This window comes from Henckelia pumila, chromosome 4 (genome assembly GCF_033568475.1).
Source record: "Henckelia pumila isolate YLH828 chromosome 4, ASM3356847v2, whole genome shotgun sequence".
NCBI classification, from domain to species: Eukaryota; Viridiplantae; Streptophyta; class Magnoliopsida; order Lamiales; family Gesneriaceae; genus Henckelia; species Henckelia pumila.
Genome location: NC_133123.1, coordinates 187,884,910 through 187,910,122, shown reverse-complemented (window position 1 = coordinate 187,910,122; position 25,213 = coordinate 187,884,910). Strand labels below are relative to the sequence as shown.

Below are 25,213 nucleotides of genomic sequence, written 5' to 3'. Positions count from 1 at the left end.
AAATGGTCCACAAACATCTGTATGGATCAAATCCAACAGATTTTGACTACGCTCAGGTTTCCCCTTAAAAGGAGATTTAGTCATTTTTCCTTTTAGGCAGGATTCACAAGTAGGTAGAGAGTTAATATCAGACATATCAAACATGCCCTCTCCCACTAGCTTGTTCATCCTCCTTGAGGAAATATGACCTAGTCTAGCGTGCCAAAGGTTTGCCGGGTTTTGACTATCGATTTTCCTTTTGTTTGTTGTCGCCGGTTTGTCAATACAATTCACTGGAACGTCTTTTAGTTTTAAATTGTATAGATCGTTTTCAAGTTGTCCATTTCCAATTAAACATTCATTCTTGTAAATATTGCAAATCCCATTCACAAAATTACAAGAATAACCATCTCTATCAAGCATAGAAATAGAAATAATGTTTTTAATTAAATCTGGCACAAATAAAACATCTCTCAACAATAATTTAAAACCATTCTGCAAAATCAAACAAACATCTCCAATGGCCGTAGCTTCAACTCTGGAACCATTTCCGAGCCTCAGCTGGGTCTCACCCATTCTAAGCCTGCGACTTCTTGTCATCACCTGCAAATCATTGCAAATGTGAGATCCACATCCGGTATCCAATACCCAAGAAGTTGTATTAAGTGACATGTTTATTTCAATATAGAACATACCCTTTGCAGTTCCTAACTGCTCAAGATACTCCTTGCAGTTGCGCTTCCAATGACCCGGCTTCTTGCAGTAATGGCAAACATCCTTGGATTTTCCATTGTTTGAAGCCTTTGTCTTTTGCTTCTTCTCGGGTTCCACTTTCTTGGGTGGGGCAGAACGTTTCTTGCCCTTCATACTTGGCCCCTTCTTAGCAGAAGATGAGGAGCCCACCAAGAAAGCTGGCTTATCCTTCTTAAGTGTGGATTCATATGTAACGAGCATATTGACCATCTCTTCAAGGGTGGCCTCTATCTTGTTCATATTAAAATTTATCACGAATCCATCAAATGAAGAAGGAAGAGATAGAAGCAGCAAGTCCACATTGAGTTCATGCTCCAACACCAAATCAAGGGTCGCTAACTTCTGTATGAGCCAAATCACTCGTACCCCATGATCACGGACCGAAGTCCCTTCACGCATGCGGCACGTCATCAACTCCTTAACAGTAGAGAACCTTTCAGCCCTCGACTGAGCCCCAAAAAGTTCCTTGAGTTGCGCGTGAATGTCAGCAGCATTCACCGTGTCCTCAAATCGCCTCTGGAGTTCATCAGACATCGAGGCTTGCATATAGCATTTGGTCTTGATGTCATGGTCCCACCATGCATCAAGCTTGGCCAATTCCTCCGGACTAACATCAGCTGGTGCTTCCTTCGGAGGTGCTTTCTCTAACACATAGAGCATTTTCTCCGAAGTTAAGACAATCTTCAACTTCCGGAACCATTCCGTATAGTTGGCGCCAGTCAGCTTGTTTTGTTCGAGGATCGAGAATAAAGGATTTCGCGAATTCATTGTATGAAATACTGAAAAGGAAAACAGACATATATCAATGATTGTTTAACAATTTACTAAGACATAAAATAGGCGAATTTAATTTTATGAATCTCACTCCCACTATTTTAGCGATTTCACCACCCTCTAGTGAAAACGGGAAACTTTTTCCTTAGTGAGAACATGGAGTCCAATTGACAAACTTATGGTCCCGAATAATATCAGCCAACCATAATTCTCAAAAGGTAGAGCCCAATTGCTTCCAAAGCAACCCCCATGTATTTACCTCATGTCCAATAAGGGCCCAATAATATGACGCCGTTTAAAGTGACATGTCAAGATGACCCATCAATATTAAGTTGTGATGGACGGTCGCCATGTGGATCCCCCAATAATATGAGCCGATCCCATGGGAGTTCCACCCAACTTACAACATTTGTCGATCCAATGTACAGCTTTCCGACGGACGGGCCCCCCCAATAATATGAGCCGGACCGTATCCGCGGGTAGCATCACATACATTGACCGTTGATGGAAGGTAGGAACATTTAAACAAATTTAAATTTCCTTTATTTATCTTGATATCAATTTTAAATCATATTTAAAATGAGGGATTTTTAATTATAAAAATTTGTCTCATCATTTTTAAAAATTTTGTATGCTTGCCGGATTCACACAATTATGTCTAAAACATGCATACAACTATAATATCACATATTATATAGGATGATCGATTCCATTTCTAATCGACCCGTGGTTGCCAATCACGAGTCTTAGTCCAATCCTAGGTAATATGCAGTATGCAATGCAATCCTATTACATTTGCTTCCAATTTACATTTCTTCTGTCTTTATTGTCTGCTGGGCCCACCTCCATCTTCAAATCTTGATCTCCCACTAAATCTAATGTATTTACAATAAATAACAATGACAAGTAGGGGATACATTTTTAAGGGGTGGGAACGGGCCATAAACCAAGCCCACTTTTATTACATATGACATTCATATTGGGCCATAAACCAGGCCCATTAATAAAACCAACAATAATAAAGACAAAATGTAAATTCCTAACATACACCTACAAAATTGGTCATGGCAATCGATCATCCTTATCCAATAACATTTAATTCAAAATTAATTTATTGGATAACATGCTGTGGCAATTCAAATTTAAACAAGATAAAATCATATTTTATATATAAAATCTCATTTCACATATAAAATCATATTTTATCTCTATATCAAATAAAATCATATTTTATCTATAAAATCCAATTTTACAAATAAAATCATATTTTACTTAATATATCATAAGATCATATCTTATCATCAATTGTACCAAAATAATTGATTTCAAAATTCAATTTACGGATAAAATATTAAAATTTTCCAAAAATTCAAATTTATCCAAAATCAATTTTAAAATTTACGGACTCGAACAATTCGATCCGAAATCTCGTGAACCAATCAAAAACAATTTTTGACCGGACCAAAAATAAAATTTTAAATATTAAAATTAATTTTTAAATAAAAATATAATTTTTCCCGCGGGCCGCCCGGGACACTCCCGGGCCGGCCCGCACCCGGGGAGCGGGCCGGGGGCAGCCCGGCTGCCCCCTTAGGGCAGCGCCGAGCGCTGCCCTGGGCGGCGACGGTCGCCGCCTTGGGCGGCGCCGTGCGCCCCCTTTCGGGGCAGCAACAATTGCTGCCCCACCGGGCAGCGATCCAATCGCTGCCCGGGTTTTGCCCCGAAAATTTTTTTTTTATTTAAAAATATTTATTTTGTTTCAAAACCGAGACTCAAAAATTTTGTACAATTGATTAATTTAATCGTTTGATCTGAGCAACCTGGCTCTGATACCACTGTTGGAAAACTCGGCTCTCAGATCAATCACGATTGATACCCGGTGCAGCGGAAGTTTAAAAATTTTGTTATGGAACAATTCCATAGTGTGGGTATCAACCGTTCAACGATTAAATTATTGTGTGTGTAAAATTTAAATAACAGTTATTAAATTTTACCTCCAATCTCGCAACGAGATTAATGGACACCAACAGATTTGATCTGCTCTTGTTGTCTCTCCCTGGAACCGATGAACTCCTTCAATCAGGTCCACGAACAGAGGTTTAATCCCTCTGATAGATTGCACTAGAAAATCTATCAGAAGTTTTCTGCGAAGAGAATAAACGAATCTGATTCGCTATTCCAGACTGCAATTCAAAATCACAGACCGGAAAATCTCGGGCAGAGGGGGAGGGGTCGGCCGAATGCTTTGAGAGAGAGGAGGGTTTCGAAAATTTGCTCTCAAAATTATGACCTGTTGTGTGTAATTTCTGTACTGAAATAACTTATTTATAATGCAGGCCACTAACACCTTAGGGCCCATTAGTCATAAGCTGGGGCCCGACAAGCAAAGCCCGCTCGTTCAGAAATTAATATAAAATTCATCGTGACTCCGATTGATAAACCGATTTTACCAATGTGCACAGAAACCATTTCTGCACATTTTAAAGTCAAGATAAATTTTCCTGAATCCGAATTCAGTGGTTTCCAAAAATGTCCATCCCTATGTCATTTTAGGAAATCCTACTCCCTTACTCTTATTTAAGAAGTCCAACTCCTTAGTTCATTAAATTTAACTCTTTAAATTTAACTATCTCAACGGGGATTAAAACTCCATTACACTGTGTGACCCTCAATGGTTCAGGGATACAGCTAGCCGTGGGCTCACAACTCCTTGTGACTCGGAACAACACTTTCCGACTTGCCCAACGAATCATGGTAAAGCGCCTAGCAACATCGCCCCATGATTCCCTAGGTATCACTGATAGTGCCTACAAGAACCAGTAGATTTTGGTTAGCGTACAGTACGGTCCCTTCATCCATATATCCCGATCGAATCAACAACCATTGGTATATCGAGAGTCGCTCAAGATTCGATAACTATGCAATACATCTTGAAGATCAAATTAGTGACATCGCATGTGCTACTAAGAAACCATTTCTTAAATCACATCAAGTACTCTGGCCAGAGATTCGTCACACTAATATCTCCTCAGATCGCATAGGATATCCACACTCGCAAGTATGTGGTGAATCCTTGACAACAATGCATCGACTCCTATATGTGTCGTAACTGTACCCAATCTCGACACCTGATGACCCCCATAGAGTCGGTAAACGAGTCAAAGCACAGCACTAGCATATAGAGTCTCCATGATGTTTCAAGTCGTAAGGACTAATGGTGTACAACCAAAACCGCGGACTTTATCCACTCGATAAGTGATAACCACTTGGAAAGTCCGGATAGGGTAGTTCGATTATTCATCCTATGAATATCCATTTGCATGCTTCGAACATCTCTATGTTCCCTACCAATGAAACGTGGTACTCCGCATCGCAAATGCTAGTCTCAAACTCGAGCGATCCTTATCCTTATTATCGGACGGCTCAATCGACTAGGAACAGTTTAGAATATACAGTGACTATAAGATGTATTTCATGATAGACATCTCCATGTTCTACCACATCTTACATACACTATGGTATATTCAAGGTCTTTATCAAAACAACAATAGTATATCACAATATAACAATATGAAGTAATATAAAGTCATTGCCATAAAAGTGTAAATAATATTAAACAAAAGATTGTTTATACAAAGAGTCATCAAAGCCCATAGCCACACAGTTGGCTCACTGGGCACCCACTCTTACACTTTAGTCCCTGAAAAATCCGAAATTTGCAAAAAGGACCCTGATCAAAATCAAGTCGGCTCTTGAACTCGGGAATCTCCGATTATCTCATATAAAGTCGATTAAGATAAAATCGGGGCGTTACAATTCTCCCCCACTAAGAAAAGATTTCGTCCTCAAAATCGACACAGTTCCAACACGAACTCTGTTCTCCAAACTACTCCTTCAAGTCTGTCAATCAAAAGTCGACTCCTTCTCTACAGAAAATCCTCCTAAGCTAAGTCACAATCGAATCATCTTTGGTTTCAACTCAAGGCATAACATCCAAAGTTCGACTCGTCTAATCTGGCTGTCCGTCGTTCTGAGGATATCGAACTGAAAAAGTTGAAATCAGGCAACAAAATCTCATCGAAGTCCTTGTCGAAAGAATGAGCGCATCAAGGATCTCTGTCTAAACTAACCGACTTCGGCCAAACATGACATCTGACGACCTCTGACAAGATCTCAATCCTCTAATCTTGAATGAAAGTCATTCTGTACGGAAAACGGTAGCAGATTCCAACAATCGGTCAATCAAATCAGACAATAGATAAAATAAGAACAGCTCAAAACATCGGTTGCTGCATACAATTCCTCAGATAAAATTCGCAGTAAGAAATCTCATACAATCTAATCCTCTTCTCTGCTTTCAAATCAGTTCCGTCTGCTAAAATAATTACTCCAACTCTTAAGATTAGAACAGATCACGTGAATTTCCGCATAAGACAAATAGAAGAACAGGTCTTCAAATCAATAAGATCGCTACGAGCTCAAAGTCCAGATTCAGACATTGAGTCTCGAGCGTCTTCAACTTTCTCGACGTCTAGACTATAGCGCAATTCCACTTAATAAGAATACATCTCCAAAATCTTGATAAGAAATGATTGCTGATCGGCATAAATTCCATTATCAAATCATACAATCGAAGAAGACCATTCGATCCAAAAGAATTCAGACATCGAAGAAAAACATACAACTGCTCGGCACAAACATCTGCTATACGATTCTCAAAATCTCCGAAAGATCAGTACAATTCTCATTCCAAAAAGATAAGAAATCAACGATAAAAATTCCTAGTCTCAACTAATTCTTCTAAAAGATCCGGTTAACAGAAGTTAACAACACTACTGGAGTATTCATCAATTCGAACGATTCAACAATTTAAAAGAGACACGTTAAACATATACAGATTCTTCAATAAGAAGGCAAGAGATTCACCAGTATCTAACAGTCCAATAAGAATAGGAAACTCAATATCGAACGTTACCTGATCTGTCATTATCGGGTGCAGCCTGAGTCTGTGGATCCTCAGACAGAGCAAAAACTCGTGCCTGCTGTCTGGGAGGCTGGCTTGCATACTGATTACCTTCCTGCACATTCTGTTGCTGAGGTTGGAAAGAGTGGACAGTAGGTGCTTGCTGCTGAGGCTGAGCTGTCTGTCTCGGGAAAATTCCACTTTGAGCTTGCTGAGAAACACGCTGAGGACATGTTCTCGCAAAATGCCCCGCCTGGTTACAAATATGACAGCTTCCAAAAATACCTCTACACTGATCACTGGAGTGACGACCTCCGCAGTTGGCACAAGACATGCCTGACTGTCCCGAACTCTGTCCCGATCCATACTGCCTCGAACCACTCGAGCTCGAAGAACTGGTTCCGTGCTTCTTAAACTGCTTTCCCTTCGGGAGATAGTAATCCTTCCAGTTACCTCCACTGCTACCACCCTCAGAACTCGGTGGTTGGTTCTAAAACTGAAAGGATTGATTCTGGTAATGGAACGGTTGGTTTTGGTATTGAGAAGATTGTGCCTGAAACTGTCCTTGCTGCTGCTAAGGCACAAACTGATTTCCTCTCTACCTCCACAAACCTGCTTCTGCTCCCTTTGCGTGATTCATGGCATCCGCAAAGTTATTAGGCCTGTTGGTATTTACCAACGTGAAGACGTCAGGGTTCAAACCATTGATGAACTGATCTGCCTTAGCTTCTTCATCTCCGGCAATTAGCGGTGCAAAACGCAACAGACTATCGAACTTAGCCACGTACTCTTCAATGTTCAGATTCCCTTGCCTCAGGTTGGCAAACTCTTCTCCCTTATCTTTGCGATACGAGATAGGGAAAAACCGCTTAAAAAATTCCGATTTGAAAAGAGTCCAAGTAACTTCCGTACCTCTATTCTCCATTGCTTTCTTCGTCATGATCCACCAACTCTTAGCAACCCCACGAAGCTGATGAATGACTAACCTGATTCGACGGTCATCTGTGTAATCGATGGAATCGAACAACTGATCGATATCATCCAACCAACTCTCACAGTCAACTGGATTTTCTGAACCCATCAACAATGGCGGATTGAACGACTGAAACCTTTTCAGCAAGGTTTCCATAGGCATCGCTGAAGCATCCATCTCTACCGTTTCAGTACTAGCTTGCTCAGTTGTAGGAATAACTGGCGGTGGATTCCTATTAATAACTCTTCGAGGACCCATCTGATAATCAAAGGTTAGGACACAAGATATCTCAATCGCTGCAATTCGGTGCCCTTGCAACCTCTCAGAATTACGGATACAGGTGAAATACAGTTCATATCTCAAATAATTCATGCTTCATATTTCAAATCACACAATCATGTAAATCAAGTAATTCTCAACAACAAAGCATGCTCGCATGGTATTTAAATAAATCAATTTAAATAACTCAACCACATGCGAGAACCAATTCATGCGGACTCGATCTACCCCGCTCACTTCTAAATTCAGTCCAGAGAATCTTATCGCTCTGATACCACTTAATGTGAGACCTCGATTCTAATCATCTAATCTCAGAATAAACAATAATTACGCATACAAGATCTAAGATTAAAAGCAAAGTTTTTTTTTTTTTTTTTTACACTGGGTGACTCGCGGGCGCGCCACCCGAGGCACGGGCACGCATACAGCCCTGCCCGGGCCTCCGAGAAAGGGAGCAGAACGCGCGGGCGCTCCTCACCAGACGCGGGCGCGCATGGCCTGCTGTTTTAGCTCAAAATAAGGCTCCAAAAGTGCAATCCAACACCCGGAAAGGCTTCGACATGATCCAACTAACACTTTTCCAACAACGAAGTATTCAATTACAAGAAAGAGTAGAACATGCATCAATTCTAAGTTCCAAAATCCAAAATACAAATCGAGTTCGAATACAATCTAAGTTCGATTTCAAATTCGACTTCTACAATAACAAGGCCTCACTCTATCAACTCATCCACCTAGCCATGCGATCTCTGACTCGGTCCTGCCCCACCTGTTGCCAAGCACACATACAAAGACAAGACAACAGCCGGATAATCCGGTGAGAATAATATTCCTAGTAAAAGAGACAAACATGCAATATCATAAAAACATCTCAAACGAAATGCATCATCTTCTAGATATTCATAAAACAACCATGAAATTCCACAAGAATGTCTAAAACTCAATTCATATGCATAAATGCAATGCATGTCTTTAAAATCTGGGATTATCAAGTCGGATAATCAAAACATTTCTGCTTTTGCTTTTGGGATCCCGAGGACGAGATCACGTAAACGACTCACCGACTCTCCCGATCGAGGTGGTGCTACGTATCTCCATCCTCTAGACTTTGGTGCGACTATAAGGAGTATGCTAGCACTAGGTGAAACGGCTACACCCAGGCCACTCACAATATAATCCCCAAAACGTCTATCATCAAAAGGGCCGTCCTGCCCGCTACTCAAATCAAGGATTCATGTTCAAGATGAATGAAATTCAAAACATAACTCAAATAATTCAAATAATCAAATAACATGCAAGTATGTGATTCTTCGGAACACTCGAATCAAGTCGGATTCGAGTCACACGTTCCATTCCAATCTAAGTCATCTTATACCTCTTTTCAACAACTTCGATGCTCCAAACCTGGAAACAACAACGATTCCTCAATCAAGATTCAATCAAACTACTTCAATCGATAATAAGAAATCGATACTATACCGGCTACAATCTCCAAGTCGAACAAAGCTGAAATCTTGCAATTCCACTGGCCTCAAATCAATCTGTGCAAGAAGTAATAAAGGCTCGAGATTAACATACAACTCAAACAAAGGCTTGGCTCAACAATTCGAACCGATAAACAATCCAAAACTCAAACCAACGGCATAACGGCTATAATCTGATCAAACCGAAAATGCAGACAACAGTTCAATAACGATATAACCTCATATCAATGCCCAAAACAACAATAACAAGGCAACCCATCAATCTCAAAATCCAAGTTTTCGAAAATGGCTTCCAAAAATCATAACAAATCCGAACGTCGCTCTAATTCAAAACTGACAGATAATAAACGATCAGAACTCCGCCAAGAACAACATACTAGAATCTAAATCGATTCTAACAACCTCCGAAAAACAAAACATATCCGATCGGAGAAATACTTACGGTAGAACGAATCTCTTGCAGCCGTGATCGCTAATCTGCCTTCAGAAATAAATTCTAACGGACGGATCGTGCTCGGGGTGAAATCTGGGAGCTCAAGGAGACGTCCATGGCGTCTAGAGAGGGAGGAGGCGTGTTGGGGAAGGGGATGAAGTGAAAAGGTAAGTCAACTCAAGCTTAAATATCTAACAATCTCAATATTTGCACTTTAGTCCCTGAAAAATCCGAAATTTGCAAAAAGGACCCTGATCAAAATCAAGTCGGCTCTTGAACTCGGGAATCTCCGATTATCTCAAATAAAGTCGATTAAGATAAAATCGGGGCGTTACAATTCTCCCCCACTAAGAAAAGATTTCGTCCTCAAAATCGACACAGTTCCAACACGAACTCTGTTCTCCAAACTACTCCTTCAAGTCTGTCAATCAAAAGTCGACTCCTTCTCTACAGAAAATCCTCCTAAGCTAAGTCACAATCGAATCATCTTTGGTTTCAACTCAAGGCATAACATCCAAAGTTCGACTCGTCTAATCTGGCTGTCCGTCGTTCTGAGGATATCGAACTGAAAAAGTTGAAATCAGGCAACAAAATCTCATCGAAGTCCTTGTCGAAAGAATGAGCGCATCAAGGATCTCTGTCTAAACTAACCGACTTCGGCCAAACATGACATCTGACGACCTCTGACAAGATCTCAATCCTCTAATCTTGAATGAAAGTCATTCTGTACGGAAAACGGTAGCAGATTCCAACAATCGGTCAATCAAATCAGACAATAGATAAAATAAGAACAGCTCAAAACATCGGTTGCTGCATACAATTCCTCAGATAAAATTCGCAGTAAGAAATCTCATACAATCTAATCCTCTTCTCTGCTTTCAAATCAGTTCCGTCTGCTAAAATAATTACTCCAACTCTTAAGATTAGAACAGATCACGTGAATTTCCGCATAAGACAAATAGAAGAACAGGTCTTCAAATCAATAAGATCGCTACGAGCTCAAAGTCCAGATTTAGACATTGAGTCTCGAGCGTCTTCAACTTTCTCGACGTCTAGACTATAGCGCAATTCCACTTAATAAGAATACATCTCCAAAATCTCGATAAGAAATGATTGCTGATCGGCATAAATTCCATCATCAAATCATACAATCGAAGAAGACCATTCGATCCAAAAGAATTCAGACATCGAAGAAAAACATACAACTGCTCGGCACAAACATCTGCTATACGATTCTCAAAATCTCCGAAAGATCAGTACAATTCTCATTCCAAAAAGATAAGAAATCAACGATAAAAATTCCTAGTCTCAACTAATTCTTCTAAAAGATCCGGTTAACAGAAGTTAACAACACTACTGGAGTATTCATCAATTCGAACGATTCAACAATTTAAAAGAGGCACGTTAAACATATACAGATTCTTCAATAAGAAGGAAAGAGATTCACCAGTATTTAATAGTCCAATAAGAATAGGAAACTCAATATCGAACGTTACCTGATCTGTCATTATCGGGTGCAGCCTGAGTCTGCGGATCCTCAGACAGAGCAAAAACTCGTGCCTGCTGTCTGGGAGGCTGGCTTGCATACTGATTACCTTCCTGCACATTCTGTTGCTGAGGTTGGAAAGAGTGGACAGTAGGTGCTTGCTGCTGAGGCTGAGCTGTCTGTCTTGGGAAAATTCCACTTTGAGCTTGCTGAGGAACACGCTGAGGACATGTTCTCGCAAAATGCCCCGCCTGGTTACAAATATGACAGCTTCCAAAAATACCTCTACACTGATCACTGGAGTGACGACCTCCGCAGTTGGCACAAGACATGCCTGACTGTCCCGAACTCTGTCCCGATCCATACTGCCTCGAACCACTCGAGCTCAAAGAACTGGTTCCGTGCTTCTTAAACTGCTTTCCCTTCGGGAGATAGTAATCCTTCCAGTTACCTCCACTGCTACCACCCTCAGAACTCGGTGGTTGGTTCTGAAACTGAAAGGATTGATTCTGGTAATGGAACGGTTGGTTTTGGTATTGAGAAGATTGTTCCTGAAACTGTCCTTGCTGCTGCTAAGGCACAAACTGATTTCCTCTCTGTCTCCACAAACCTGCTTCTGCTCCCTTTGCGTGATTCATGGCATCCGCAAAGTTATTAGGCCTGTTGGTATTTACCAACGTGAAGACGTCAGGGTTCAAACCATTGATGAACTGATCTGCCTTAGCTTCTTCATCTCCGGCAATTAGCGGTGCAAAACGCAACAGACTATCGAACTTAGCCACGTACTCTTCAATGTTCAGATTCCCTTGCCTCAGGTTGGCAAACTCTGCTCCCTTATCTTTGCGATACGAGATAGGGAAAAACCGCTTAAAAAATTCCGATTTGAAAAGAGTCCAAGTAACTTCTGTACCTCTATTCTCCATTGCTTTCTTCGTCATGATCCACCAACTCTTAGCAACCCCACGAAGCTGATGAATGACTAACCTGATTCGACGGTCATCTGTGTAATCGATGGAATCGAACAACTGATTGATATCATCCAACCAACTCTCACAGTCAACTGGATTTTCTGAACCCATCAACAATGGCGGATTGAACGACTGAAACCTTTTCAGCAAGGCTTCCATAGGCGTCGCTGAAGCATCCATCTCTATCGTTTCAGTACTAGCTTGCTCAGTTGTAGGAATAACTGGCGGTGGATTCCTATTAATAACTCTTCGAGGACCCATCTGATAATCAAAGGTTAGGACACAAGATATCTCAATCGCTGCAATTCGGTGCCCTTGCAACCTCTCAGAATTCCGGATACAGGTGAAATACAGTTCATATCTCAAATAATTCATGCTTCATATTTCAAATCACACAATCATGTAAATCAAGTAATTCTCAACAACAAAGCATGCTCGCATGGTATTTAAATAAATCAATTTAAATAACTCAACCACATGCGAGAACCAATTCATGCGGACTCGATCTACCCCGCCCACTTCTAAATTCAGTCCAAAGAATCTTATCGCTCTGATACCACTTAATGTGAGACCTCGATTCTAATCATCTAATCTCAGAATAAACAATAATTACGCATACAAGATCTAAGATTAAAAGCAAAGTTTTTTTTTTTTTTTTACACAGGGAGACGCGCGGGCGCGCCACCCGAGGCACGGGCGCGCATACAGCCCTGCCCGGGCCTCCGAGAAAGGGAGCAGAACGCGCGGGCGCTCCTCACCAGGCGCGGGCGCGCATGGCCTGCTGTTTTAGCTCAAAATAAGGCTCCAAAAGTGCAATCCAACACCCGGAAAGGCTTAGACATGATCCAACTAACACTTTTCCAACAACGAAGTATTCAATTACAAGAAAGAGTAGAACATGCATCAATTCTAAGTTCCAAAATCCAAAATACAAATCGAGTTCGAATACAATCTAAGTTCGATTTCAAATTCGACTTCTACAATAACAAGGCCTCACTCTATCAACTCATCCACCTAGCCATGCGATCTCTGACTCGGTCCTGCCCCACCTGTTGCCAAGCACACATACAAAGACAAGACAACAGCCGGATAATCCGGTGAGAATAATATTTCCAGTAAAAGAGACAAACATGCAATATCATAAAAACATCTCAAACGAAATGCATCATCTTCTAGATATTCATAAAACAACCATGAAATTCCACAAGAATGTCTAAAACTCAATTCATATGCATAAATGCAATGCATGTCTTTAAAATCTGGGATTATCAAGTCGGATAATCAAAACATTTCTGCTTTTGCTTTTGGGATCCCGAGGACGAGATCACGTAAACGACTCACCGACTCTCCCGATCGAGGTGGTGCTACGTATCTCCATCCTCTAGACTTTGGTGCGACTATAAGGAGTATGCTAGCACTAGGTGAAACGGCTACACCCAGGCCACTCACAATATAATCCCCAAAACTTCTATCATCAAAAGGGTCGTCCTGCCCGCTACTCAAATCAAGGATTCATGTTCAAGATGAATGAAATTCAAAACATAACTCAAATAATTCAAATAATCAAATAACATGAAAGTATGTGATTCTTCGGAACACTCGAATCAAGTCGGATTCGAGTCACACGTTCCATTCCAATCTAAGTCATCTTATACCTCTTTTCAACAACTTCGATGCTCCAAACCTGGAAACAACAACGATTCCTCAATCAAGATTCAATCAAACTACTTCAATCGATAATAAGAAATCGATACTATACCGGCTACAATCTCCAAGTCGAACAAAGCTGAAATCTCGCAATTCCACTGGCCTCAAATCAATCTGTGCAAGAAGTAATAAAGGCTCGAGATTAACATACAACTCAAACAAAGGCTTGGCTCAACAATTCGAACCGATAAACAATCCAAAACTCAAACCGACGGCATAACGACTATAATCTGATCAAACCGAAAATGCAGACAACAGTTCAATAACGATATAACCTCATATCAATGCCCAAAACAACAATAACAAGGCAACCCATCAATCTCAAAATTCAAGTTTTCGAAAATGGCTTCCAAAAATCATAACAAATCCGAACGTCGCTCTAATTCAAAACTGACAGATAATAAACGATCAGAACTCCGCCAAGAACAACATACTAGAATCTAAATCGATTCTAACAACCTCCGAAAAAAAAAACATATCCGATCGGAGAAATACTTACGGTAGAACGAAGCTCTCGCAGCCGTGATCGCTAATCTGCCTTCAGAAATAAATTCTAACGGACGGATCGTGCTCGGGGTGAAATCTGGGAGCTCAAGGAGACGTCCATGGCATCTAGAGAGGGAGGAGGCGTGTTGGGGAAGGGGATGAAGTGAAAAGGTAAGTCAACTCAAGCTTAAATATCTAACAATCTCAATATTTGCACTTTAGTCCCTGAAAAATCCGAAATTTGCAAAAAGGACCCTGATCAAAATCAAGTCGGCTCTTGAACTCTGGAATCTCCGATTATCTCAAATAAAGTCGATTAAGATAAAATCGGGGCGTTACAGTGACCCCCTGGGAAGTCCTCGTGTTTCACCCTTTTTTTATTAGTTTCTTTTTTTCTTACTCGTACATCTTGTTCTTCTGATTTCTCTCCGTCATATTTCCAACTCTTTCAGTCCAATCCGCGGATAGAAAAGATGCAATAGACTGAATCACATGACGTGAACGTGCGATCTGGGTGACGCGGGTCACTTCGGTGGGTCCCAGCGCGCCCTACGGGAAAAATACCCCCAAAGACGATCTCCGGGTTTGAATTTGAGCTTCTCCGTCTCTTAGACCGAGATACGCGCTGTAGGTATTGAGAAGAGCTTCGCGTGAGCAGGCTGAAGCTCCCATAACTCTTAGCAGATCGAAATTTATGTCCGTTTGAAACTGCAGCTCCTGTTCCTCCGATCCGCAATTCGAGAGACAAAAAAATAAAGAATTCATTTATTGTTGGGTGCGATCATACTAGTACTAATGCACCGGATCCCATCAGAACTCAGAAGTTAAGCGTGCTTGGGCGAGAGCAGTACTAGGATTGGTGACCCCCCGGGAAGTCCTCGTGTTGCACCCCTTTTTCATTAATTTCTTTTTTTTTTTACTCGTACTTCATGTTTTTTCGATTCCTCGCGGTCCTATTTCCGACTCTTTCAGTCCAATCCGCGGATAGAAAAGATGCAATAGACTTAATCACACGACGTGAACGTGCGATCTGGGTGACGCAGGCCGCTTCAGTGGGTCCCAATGCGCCCTACGGGAAAAACACCCCTAAGGACCATCTCCGGGTTGTAATTTGAGCGTCTCCATCTCTTAGACCGAGATACTTGCTGTAGGTATCGAGAGGAGTTTCGTGTGAACAGGCTGAAGCTCCCGTAACTCTTAGCCGATCGAAATTTATGTCCGTTTGAAACTGCAGCTCCTGTTCCTCCGATCCGCAATTCGAGAAACAAAACAATAAAAATTCATTCACTATTGGGTGCGATCATAACAGCACTAATGCACCGGATCCCATCAGAACTCCGAAGTCAAGCGTGCTTGGGCGAGAGCAGTACTAGGATGGGTGACCCCCTGTAAAGTTCTCGTGTTGCACCCCTTTTTTCATTAATTTCTTTTTTCTTACTCGTACTTCTTGTTCTTTCGATTTCTCGCCGTCCTATTTTCGACTCTTGCTGTCCAATCTGCAGATAGAAAAGATGCAATAGACTGAATCTCACGACGTGAACGTGCGATCTGGGTGACGTGGGCCACTTCAGTGGGTCCCAGCATGCCCTACGGGAAAAATGCCCCCAAAGACCATCTCCGGGTTTGAATTTGAGCTTCTCCATTTCTTAGACCGAGATACGCGCTGTAGGTATCGAGAAGAGTTTCGCCTGAGCAGGTTGAAGCTCCCGTAACTCTCAGCAGATCAAAAGTTATGTCCGTTTGAAACTGCAGCTCCTCTTCCTCCAATCCGCAATTCGAGAGACAAAAAAATAAAGAATTCATTCACTATTGGGTGTGATCATACTAGTACTAATGCACCGGATCCCATCAGAACTCCGAAGTTAAGCGTGCTTGGGCGAGAGCAGTACTAAGATGGGTGACCCCCTGAGAAGTCCTCGTGTTGCACCCCTTTTTTATTAATTTCTTTTTTTCTTACTCGTACTTCTTGTTTTTCCGATTTCTCGCCGTCCTATTTCTGACTCTTTCAGTCCAATCCGCGGATATAAAAGATGCAATAGACTTAATCACACTACGTGAACGTGCGATCTGGGTGACGCAGGCCGCTTCAGTGGGTCCCAACGCGCCCTACAGGAAAAACGCCCCGAAAGACCATCTCCGGGTTGTAATTTGAGCGTCTCCATCTCTTAGACCGAGATACTTGCTGTAGGTATCGAGAGGAGCTTCGTGTGAACAATCTGAAGCTTCCGTAACTCTTAGCCGATCGAAAGTTATGTCCGTTTGAAACTGCAGCTCCTATTCCTTCGATCGGCAATTCGAGAGACAAAACAATAAAAATTCAGTGATGTGATCATACCAGCACTAATATACCGGATCCCATTAGAACTCCGAAGTTAAGCGTGCTTAAGCGAGAGCAGTACTAGGATGGGTGACCCCCTGGGAAGTCCTCGTGCTGCACCCTTTTTTTTATTAATTTCTTTTTTTCTTACTCGTACTTCTTGTTCTTTCGATTCCTCGCCGTCCTATTTCCGACTCTTGCACTCCAATCCGCGGATAGAAAAGATGCAATAAACTTAATCATACGATGTGAACGCGCGATCTGGGTGACGCGGGCCGCTTCGATGGGTCCCAGCGCGACATACGTGAAAAATGCCCTGAAAGAACATCTCCGTTTTGGAATTTGAGCGTCTCTGTCTCTTTAACTGAGATACGCACTATAGGTATCGAGTGGAGCTTCGCATGAGCAGGCAGAAGCTCCAATAACTCTCAGCCGATCGAAAGTTATGTCTGTTTGAAACTGCAGCTCCTGTTCCTCCGATCCGCAATTCGAGAGACAAAAAAATAAAAAATTCATTCACTGTTGGGTGCGATCATACCAGCACTAATGCACCGGATCCCATCAGAACTCCGAAGTTATGCGTGCTTGGGCAAGAGCAGTACTAGGATGGGTGACCCCCTAGGAAGTCCACGTGTTGCACCCTTTTTTTTATTAGTTTCTTTTTTTCTTACTCGTACATCTTGTTCTTCCGATTCCTCTCCGTCCTATTTCCGACTCTTTCAGTCCAATCCACGGATAGAAAAGATGCAATAGACTGAATCACACGACGTGAACGTGCGATCTGGGTGACGCGGGCCACTTCGATGGGTCCCAGCGCGCCCTACGGGAAAAATGCCCCCAAAGACCATCTCCGGGTTTGAGTTTGAGCTTCTCCGTCTCTTAGACCGAGATACGTGCTGTAGGTATCGAGAAGAGCTTCGCGTGAGCAGGCTGAAGCTCCCGTAACTCTCAGCAGATCGAAAGTTATGTCCGTTTGAAACTGCAGCTCCTGTTCCTCCGATCCGCAATTCGAGAGACAAAAAAATAAAGAATTCATTCATTGTTGGGTGCGATCATACCTGTAATAATGTACCGGATCCCATGAGAACTCCGAAATTAAGCGTGCTTGGGCGAGAGCAGTACTAGGATGGGTGACCCTTTGGAAGTCCTCGTGTAGCACCCCTTTTTCATTAATTTCTTTTTTTCTTACTCGTACTTCTTGTTTTTCTGATTCCTCGCCGTCCTATTTCCGACCCTTTCAGTCTAATCCGCGGATAGAAAAGATGCAGTAGACTTAATCACACGACGTGAACATGCGATCTATGTGACACAGGCCACTTCAGTTGGTCCCAGTGCGACCTATGGGAAAAACGCCCCAAAAGACCATCTCCGGGTTGTAATTTGAGCGTCTCCGTCTCTTAGACCGAGATACTTGCTGTAGGTATCGAGAAGAGTACTAGGATGGGTGACCCCCTGGGAAGTTCTCGTGTTGCACCCTTTTTTTTATTAGTTTCTTTTTTTCTTACTCGTACATCTTGTTCTTCCGATTCCTCTCCGTCCTATTTTCGACTCTTTCAATCCAATCCGCGGATAGAAAAGATGCAATAGACTGAATCACAGGACGTGAACGTGCGATCTGGGTGACGCGGGCCACTTCGGTGGGTCCCAGCATGCCCTACGGGAAAAATGCCCCTAAAGACAATCTCCGGGTTTGAATTTGAGCAAGCTGAAGCTCCCGTAACTCTCAGCAGATCGAAAGTTATGTCCGTTTGAAACTGCAGCTCCTTTTCCTCCGATCCGCAATTCGAGAGACAAAAAAATAAAATATTTATTCATTATTGGGTGCGATCATACAAGCACTAATGCACTGGATCCCATCAGAACTCCGAAGTTAAGCGTGCTTGGGCGAGAGCAGTACTAGGATGGGTGACCCCTGGGAAGTCCTCGGGTTGCACCCCTTTTTCATTAATTTCTTTTTTTCTTACTCGTACTTCTAATTCATTCGATTCCTCTCCATCCTATTTCCGACTCTTTTAGTCCAATCCGCGGATAGAAAAGATGCAATAGACTGAATCATACTATGTGAACGTGCGATCTGGGTGACACAGGCCGCTTCGGTGGGTCACAGCGCGACATACGGGAAAAATGCCCCGAAAGACCATCTCTGTTTTGGAATTTGAGCGTCTCCGTCTCTTTAACCTAGATACGTACTATAGGTATCGAGTGGAGCTTTGCGTGAGCAGGCTGAAGCTCCAGTAACTCTCAGTCGATCGAAAGTTATGTCCGTTTGAAACTGCAGCTCCTGTTCCTCCGATCCGCAATTCGAGAGACAAAAAAATAAAGAATTCATTCACTATTTGATGCGATCATACCAGCACTAATGCACCTGATCCCATAAGAACTCCGAAGTCATGCGTACTTGGGCAAGAGCAGTACTAGGATGGGTGACCCCTTGGGAAGTCCTCGTGTTGCACCCCTTTTTTAATTAGTTTTTTTTTTCTTACTCGTACATCTTGTTCTTCCGATTCCTCTCCGTCCTATTTCCGACTCTTTTAGTCCAATCCACGGATAGAAAAGATGCAATAGACTGAATCACACGACGTGAACGTGCGATCTGGGTGATGCGGGCCACTTCGGTGGGTCCCAGTGCGCCCTACGGGAAAAATGCCCCCAAAAACCATCTCCGGGTTTGAATTTGAGCTTCTCCATCTCTTAGACCGAGATACGCGCTGTAGGTATCGAGAAGAGCTTCGCGTGAACAGGCTGAAGCTCCCGTAACTCTCAGCAGATCGAAAGTTATGTCCGTTTGAAACTACAGCTCCTGTTCCTCCGATCCGCAATTCGAGAGACAAAAAAATAAAGAATTCATTCACTATTGGGTGCGATCATACCAGCACTTATGCACCGGATCCCATCAGAACTCCGAAGTTATGCGTGCTTGGGCGAGAGCAGTACTAGGATGGGTGACCCCCTGGGAAGTCCTCGTGTTGCACCCTTTTTTTTATTAGTTTCTTTTTTTCTTACACGTACATCTTGTTCTTTCGATTCCTCTCCGTCCTATTTCCGACTCTTTCAGTCCAATCCACGGATAGAAAAAATGCAATAGACTGAATCACACGACGTGAACGGGCGATCTGGGTGACGCGGGCCACTTCGGTGGGTCCCAGCACGCCCTACGGGAAAAATGCCCCCAAAGACAATCTTCGGGTTTGAATTTGAGCTTCTTCGTCTCTTAGACCGACATACGCATTGTAGGTATCGAGAAGAGCTTCGCGTGAGCAAGCTGAAGCTCCCGTAACTCTCAGCAGATCGAAATTTATGTCCGTTTGAAACTGTAGATCCTTTTCCTCCAATCCGCAATTCGAGAGACAAAACAATAAAATATTCATTCATTGTTGGGTGCGATCATACCAGCACTAATGCACCGGATCCCATCAAAACTCCGAAGTTAAGCGTGCTTTGGCGAGAGCAGTACTAGGATGGGTGACTCCCTGGGAAGTCCCCGTGTTGCACCCCTTTTTCATTAATTTCTTTTTTTCTTACTCGTACTTCTTGTTTTTCCGATTCCTAGCCGTCCTATTTCCGACTCTTTCAGTCCAATCCGCGGATAGAAAAAATGCAATAGACTTAATCACACGACGTGAACGTGCGATCTGGGTGACGCAGGCGCTTCAGTGGGTCCCAGCACGCCCTACTGGAAAAAATTCCACGAAAGTCCATCTCCGAGATGTAATTTGGGCGTCTCCGTCTCTTAGACCGAGATAATTGCTGTAGGTATCGAGAGGAGCTTCGTGTGAACAGGTTGAAGCTCCCGTAACTCTTAGCCGATCGAAAGTTATGTCCGTTTGAAACTGCAGCTCCTGTTCCTCCGATCCGCAATTCGAGAGACAAAAAAATAAAAATTCATTCACTGTAGGGTGCGATCATACCAGCACTAATGCACCGGATCCCATCAAAACTCCGAAGTTAAGCGTGTTTGGGCGAGAGCAGGACTAGGATGTTTGACCCCCTGGGAAGCCCTCGTGTTGCACCCCTTTTTCATTAATTTTTTTTTTCTTACTCGTACTTCTTGTTCTTTCGATTCCTCTCCGTCCAATTTCCGACTCTTTCAGTCCAATCCGCGGATATAAAAGATGCAATAGACTGAATCACATGACGTGAACATGCGATCTGGGTGACGCGGGCCACTTCGGTGGGTCCCAGCGCGCCCTACGGGAAAAATTCCCCCAAAGACCATCTCCGTGTTTGAATTTGAGCTTCTCCGTCTCTTAGACCGAGATACGCGCTGTAGGTATCGAGAAGAGCTTCGCGTGAGCAGGCTGAAGCTCTCGTAACTCTCAGCAGATCGAAAGTTTTGTCCGTTTGAAATTGCAGCTCCTGTTCCTCCGATCCGCAATTCGAGAGACAAAAAAATAAAGAATTCATTCACTGTTGGGTGCGATCATACCAGTACTAATGCACCGGATCCCATCAGAACTCCGAAGTTAAGCGTGCTTGGGCGAGAGTTGTACTAGGATGGGTGACCCCCTGGGATGTCCTTGTGTTGCACCACTTTTTCATTAATTTCTTTTTTTCTTACTCGTACTTCTTGTTTTTTCGATTCCTCGCTGTCCTATTTCCAACTCTTTCAGTCCAATCCGCGGATATAAAATATGCAATAGACTTAATCACACGACAAGAACGTGCGATCTAGGTGACGCGGGCCGCTTCGGTGGGTCCCAGCGCGCCCCACGGGAAAAACGCCCCGAAAGACCATCTCCGGGTTGTAATTTGAGCGTCTCCGTCTCTTAGACCGAGATATTTGCTGTAGGTATCGAGAGGAGCTTCGCGTGAGCAGGCTGAAGCTCTCGTAACTCTTAGCCGATCGAAAGTTATGTCTTTTTGAAACTGCAGCTCCTGTTCCTCCAAACCGCAATTCGAGAGAAAAACAATAAAGAATTCATTCACTGTTGGGTGCGATCATACCAGCACTAATGCACCAGATCCCATCAGATTTCCGAATTTAAGCGTTCTTGGGCGAGAGCAGTACTAGGATAGGTGACCCCCTAGGAAGTCCTCGTGTTGCACCCCTTTTTTATTAATTTCTTTTTTTCTTACTCGTACTTCTAATTCTTTTGATTCCTCTCCGTCCTATTTCCGACTCTTTCAGTACAATCCGCGGATAGAAAAGATGCAATAGACTGAATCATACGATGTGATAGTGCGATCTGGGTGACGCGGGCCGCTTCGATGGATCCCAGTACGACATACGGGAAAAATGCCCCGAAAGACCATCTCCGTTTTGGAATTTGAGCGTCTCCGTCTCTTTAACCTAGATAAGCACTATAGGTATTGAGTGGAGCTTCGCGTGAGCAGGCTGAAGCTCCAGTAACTCTCAGCCGATCGAAAGTTATGTCCGTTTGAAACTGCAGCTCTTGTTCCTTCGATCCGCAATTTGAGAGACAAAAAAATAAAGAATTCATTCACTATTGGGTGCGATCTTACCATCACTAATGCACCGGATCCCATCAGAACTCCGAAGTTATGCGTGTTTGGGCAAGATCAGTACTAGGATGGGTGACCCCCTGGGAAGTCCTCGTGTTGCACCCCTTTTTTAATTAGTTTCTTTTTTTCTTACTCGTACATCTTGTTCTTCCGATTCCTTTCCGTCCTATTTCCGACTCTTTCAGTCCAATCCACGGATAGAAAAGATGCAATAGACTGAATCACACGACGTGAACGTGCGATCTGGGTGACGCGGGCCACTTCGGTGGGTCCCAGCGCGCCCTACGGGAAAAATGCCCCCAAAGACCATCTCTGGGTTTGAATTTGATCTTCTCCGTCTCTTAGATCGAGATACGCGCTGTAGGTATCGAGAAGAGCTTCGCGTGAGCAGGCTGAAGCCCCCGTAACTCTCAGCAGATCGAAAGTTATGTCCGTTTGAAACTGCAGCTCCTGTTCCTCCGATCCGCAATTCGAGAGACAAAAAAATAAAGAATTCATTCACTGTTGGGTGCGATCATACCAGTACTAATGCACCGGATCCCATCAGAACTCCGAAGTTAAGCGTGCTTGGGCGAGAGCCGTACTAGGTTGGGTGACCCCTTAGGAAGTCCTCGTGTTGTACCCCTTTTTTTATTAATTTCTTTTTTTCTTACTCGTACTTCTTGTTTTTCTGATTCCTCGCCGTCCTATTTCCGACTCTTTCAGTCCAATCCGCGGATAGAAAATATGCAATAGACTTAATCACACGATGTGAACATGCGATCTGGGTGACGCAGGCCGCTTCAGTGGATCCCAGCGCGCCCTACGGGAAAAACGCCACGAAAGACCATCTCCGGGTTGTAATTTGAGCGTCTCCGTCTCTTAGACCGAGATAATTGTTGTAGGTATCGAGAGGAGCTTCGTGTGAACAGGCTGAAGCTCCCGTAACTCTTAGCCGATCGAAAGTTATGTCCGTTTGAAACTGCAGCTCCTCTTCCTCCGATCCGCAATTTGAGAGACAAAACAATAAAAATTCATTCACTATTGGGTGCGATCATACCAGCACTAATGCATCGGATTCTATCAGAACTTCGAAGTTAAGCGTGCTCGGGTGAGAGCAGTACTAGGATGGGTGACCCCCTGGGAAGTCCTCGTGTTGCACCCTTTTTTTCATTAATTTTTTTTTTCTTACTCGTACTTTTGTTCTTTCGATTCCTCGCCGTCCTATTTCCGACTCTTGCAGTCCAATCCGCGGATAGAAAAAGATGCAATAAACTTAATCATACGATGTGAACGTGCGATCTGGGTGACGAGGGCCGCTTCGGTGGGTCCCAGCGCGACATACGGGAAAAATGCCCCGAAATACCATCTCCGTTTTGGAATTTGAGCGTCTCCGTCTCTTTAACCGAAATACGCAATATAGGTATCGAGTGGAGCTTCGCGTGAGTAGGCTGAAGCTCTAGTAACTCTCAGCCGATCGAAAGTTATGTCCGTTTGAAACTGGAGCTCCTGTTCCTCCGATCCGCAATTTGAGAGACAAAAAAATAAAGAATTCATTCACTGTTGGGTGCGATCATACCAGCACTAATGCACCGGATCCCATCAGAACTCCGAAGTTATGCGTGCTTGGGCAAGAGCAGTACTAGGATGGGTGACCCCCTGGGAAGTCCTCGTGTTGCACCCTTTTTTTTATTAGTTTCTTTTTTTCTTACTCGTACATCTTGTTCTTCCGATTTCTCTCCGTCCTATTTCCGACTCTTTCAGTCCAATCCGCGGATAGAAAAGTGAAAGAGTGGGTGCCCGGTGAGCCAACTTGTGGCTAAGGGCTTTTATGACTCTATGTATAAACAATCTTTTGTTTAATATAATTTACACTTTTATAATGGCATTTACTTTATCTTTTATCATATTATTATGTTGTGACATACTATAAGATGTTTAGATGAAGACCTTGAATATACTATAGTGTATGTAAGATGTGGTAGCACATGGGGATGGCTATCATGAAACACATCTTATAGTCACTGTATATTCTAAACAGTTCCTATTCGATTGAGCCGTCCATTAATAAGGATAAGGATCGCTCGAGATTGAGACTAGCATTTGCGATGCCGAGTACCACGTTTCATTGGTATGGAACATAGAGATGTTCAAAGCATGCAAATGGATATTCATATGATGAATGATCGAACTACCCTATCCGGACTTTCCAAGTGGTTATCACTTATCGAGTGGATAAAGTCCGCGGTTTTGGTTGTACACCATTAGTCCTTATTACTTGAAACATCATTAAGACTCTATATGCTAGTACTGTACTTTGACTCGTTTACCGACTCTATTGGGGTCATCAGGTGTCGGGATTGGGTACAGTTACGACACATATAGGAGTCGATGCTTTGCTGTCAAGGATTCACCACATACTTGCGAGTGTGGATATCCTATGCAATCTGAGGAGATATTAGTGTGACGAATCTCTGGCCAGAGTACATGATGTGTTTTAGGTTACTTGGTTTCCTAGTAGCACATGCGATGTCACTATTTGATCTTCAAGATGCATTGCATAGTTATCGAATCTCGAACGACTCTCGATTTACCAATGGTTGTTGATTCGATCGGGATATATGGATGAAGGGACCGTACTGTATGCTAACCAAAATCTATTGGTTCTTGCAGGCACTATCAGTGATACCTAGGGAATCATGGGGCGATGTTGCTAGGCGCTCTTACCATGATTCGATGGGCAAGTCGAAAATTGTTGTTCCGAGTCACAAGGAGTTGTGAGCCCACGGCTAGCTGTATCCCTAAACCATTGAGGGTCACACAAGTAATGGATTTTTAATCCCCGTTGAGATAACTAAATTTAAAGAGTTAAATTTAGTGAATAAAGAAGTGGGACTTCTTATTTAAAAGTAGAGGGAGTAAGATTTTCTAAAATGACATAGTGATCGAAATTTTTGGAAACCACTGAATTCGGATTCAGAAAATTTATCTTGACTTTAAAAGATGCAGAAATGGTTTCTGTGCACATTGATGAAATTGGTGTATCAATCTGAGTCACGATGAATTTTATATTAATTTCTGAACATGCGGGCTTTGCTTGTCAGGCTTGAACTTATGACTAATGGGTCCTAAGCTGTTAGCAGCCCACATTATAAATAAGTTATTGCAG

At 42.9% G+C, this 25,213-nt stretch overlaps 16 non-coding genes and 1 pseudogene across 16 annotated transcripts; all 17 read left to right on the top strand.

Annotated features, from left to right (window-relative positions):
* The first annotated feature begins 15,058 nt into the window (after positions 1-15,058).
* LOC140868431 (5S ribosomal RNA) lies at positions 15,059-15,177 on the top strand. Its single transcript, XR_012145850.1, has one exon. It is a non-coding gene; the product is annotated as a 5S ribosomal RNA (ribosomal RNA).
* A 400-nt stretch (positions 15,178-15,577) lies between these two features.
* On the top strand, positions 15,578-15,696 carry LOC140867996 (5S ribosomal RNA). Its single transcript, XR_012145434.1, has one exon. It is a non-coding gene; the product is annotated as a 5S ribosomal RNA (ribosomal RNA).
* A 400-nt stretch (positions 15,697-16,096) lies between these two features.
* On the top strand, positions 16,097-16,215 carry LOC140869550 (5S ribosomal RNA). The gene has a single exon (XR_012146787.1). It is a non-coding gene; the product is annotated as a 5S ribosomal RNA (ribosomal RNA).
* A 391-nt stretch (positions 16,216-16,606) lies between these two features.
* LOC140869080 (5S ribosomal RNA) lies at positions 16,607-16,725 on the top strand. The gene has a single exon (XR_012146472.1). It is a non-coding gene; the product is annotated as a 5S ribosomal RNA (ribosomal RNA).
* A 401-nt stretch (positions 16,726-17,126) lies between these two features.
* LOC140870467 (5S ribosomal RNA) lies at positions 17,127-17,245 on the top strand. Its single transcript, XR_012147427.1, has one exon. It is a non-coding gene; the product is annotated as a 5S ribosomal RNA (ribosomal RNA).
* A 401-nt stretch (positions 17,246-17,646) lies between these two features.
* On the top strand, positions 17,647-17,764 carry LOC140869089 (5S ribosomal RNA). The gene has a single exon (XR_012146480.1). It is a non-coding gene; the product is annotated as a 5S ribosomal RNA (ribosomal RNA).
* A 657-nt stretch (positions 17,765-18,421) lies between these two features.
* Positions 18,422-18,539, top strand: LOC140868291 (5S ribosomal RNA). Its single transcript, XR_012145716.1, has one exon. It is a non-coding gene; the product is annotated as a 5S ribosomal RNA (ribosomal RNA).
* A 400-nt stretch (positions 18,540-18,939) lies between these two features.
* On the top strand, positions 18,940-19,058 carry LOC140869433 (5S ribosomal RNA; annotated as a pseudogene).
* Positions 19,059-19,458: 400 nt separating this feature from the next.
* On the top strand, positions 19,459-19,577 carry LOC140868785 (5S ribosomal RNA). Its single transcript, XR_012146186.1, has one exon. It is a non-coding gene; the product is annotated as a 5S ribosomal RNA (ribosomal RNA).
* A 401-nt stretch (positions 19,578-19,978) lies between these two features.
* Positions 19,979-20,097, top strand: LOC140868107 (5S ribosomal RNA). The gene has a single exon (XR_012145540.1). It is a non-coding gene; the product is annotated as a 5S ribosomal RNA (ribosomal RNA).
* Positions 20,098-20,496: 399 nt separating this feature from the next.
* LOC140869174 (5S ribosomal RNA) lies at positions 20,497-20,615 on the top strand. Its single transcript, XR_012146562.1, has one exon. It is a non-coding gene; the product is annotated as a 5S ribosomal RNA (ribosomal RNA).
* A 399-nt stretch (positions 20,616-21,014) lies between these two features.
* On the top strand, positions 21,015-21,133 carry LOC140867953 (5S ribosomal RNA). Its single transcript, XR_012145391.1, has one exon. It is a non-coding gene; the product is annotated as a 5S ribosomal RNA (ribosomal RNA).
* A 399-nt stretch (positions 21,134-21,532) lies between these two features.
* Positions 21,533-21,651, top strand: LOC140869123 (5S ribosomal RNA). Its single transcript, XR_012146513.1, has one exon. It is a non-coding gene; the product is annotated as a 5S ribosomal RNA (ribosomal RNA).
* A 400-nt stretch (positions 21,652-22,051) lies between these two features.
* Positions 22,052-22,170, top strand: LOC140868415 (5S ribosomal RNA). Its single transcript, XR_012145834.1, has one exon. It is a non-coding gene; the product is annotated as a 5S ribosomal RNA (ribosomal RNA).
* Positions 22,171-22,571: 401 nt separating this feature from the next.
* LOC140867960 (5S ribosomal RNA) lies at positions 22,572-22,690 on the top strand. The gene has a single exon (XR_012145398.1). It is a non-coding gene; the product is annotated as a 5S ribosomal RNA (ribosomal RNA).
* A 400-nt stretch (positions 22,691-23,090) lies between these two features.
* LOC140868614 (5S ribosomal RNA) lies at positions 23,091-23,209 on the top strand. The gene has a single exon (XR_012146022.1). It is a non-coding gene; the product is annotated as a 5S ribosomal RNA (ribosomal RNA).
* Positions 23,210-23,609: 400 nt separating this feature from the next.
* On the top strand, positions 23,610-23,728 carry LOC140870278 (5S ribosomal RNA). The gene has a single exon (XR_012147247.1). It is a non-coding gene; the product is annotated as a 5S ribosomal RNA (ribosomal RNA).
* The last annotated feature ends 1,485 nt before the right edge of the window (positions 23,729-25,213 follow it).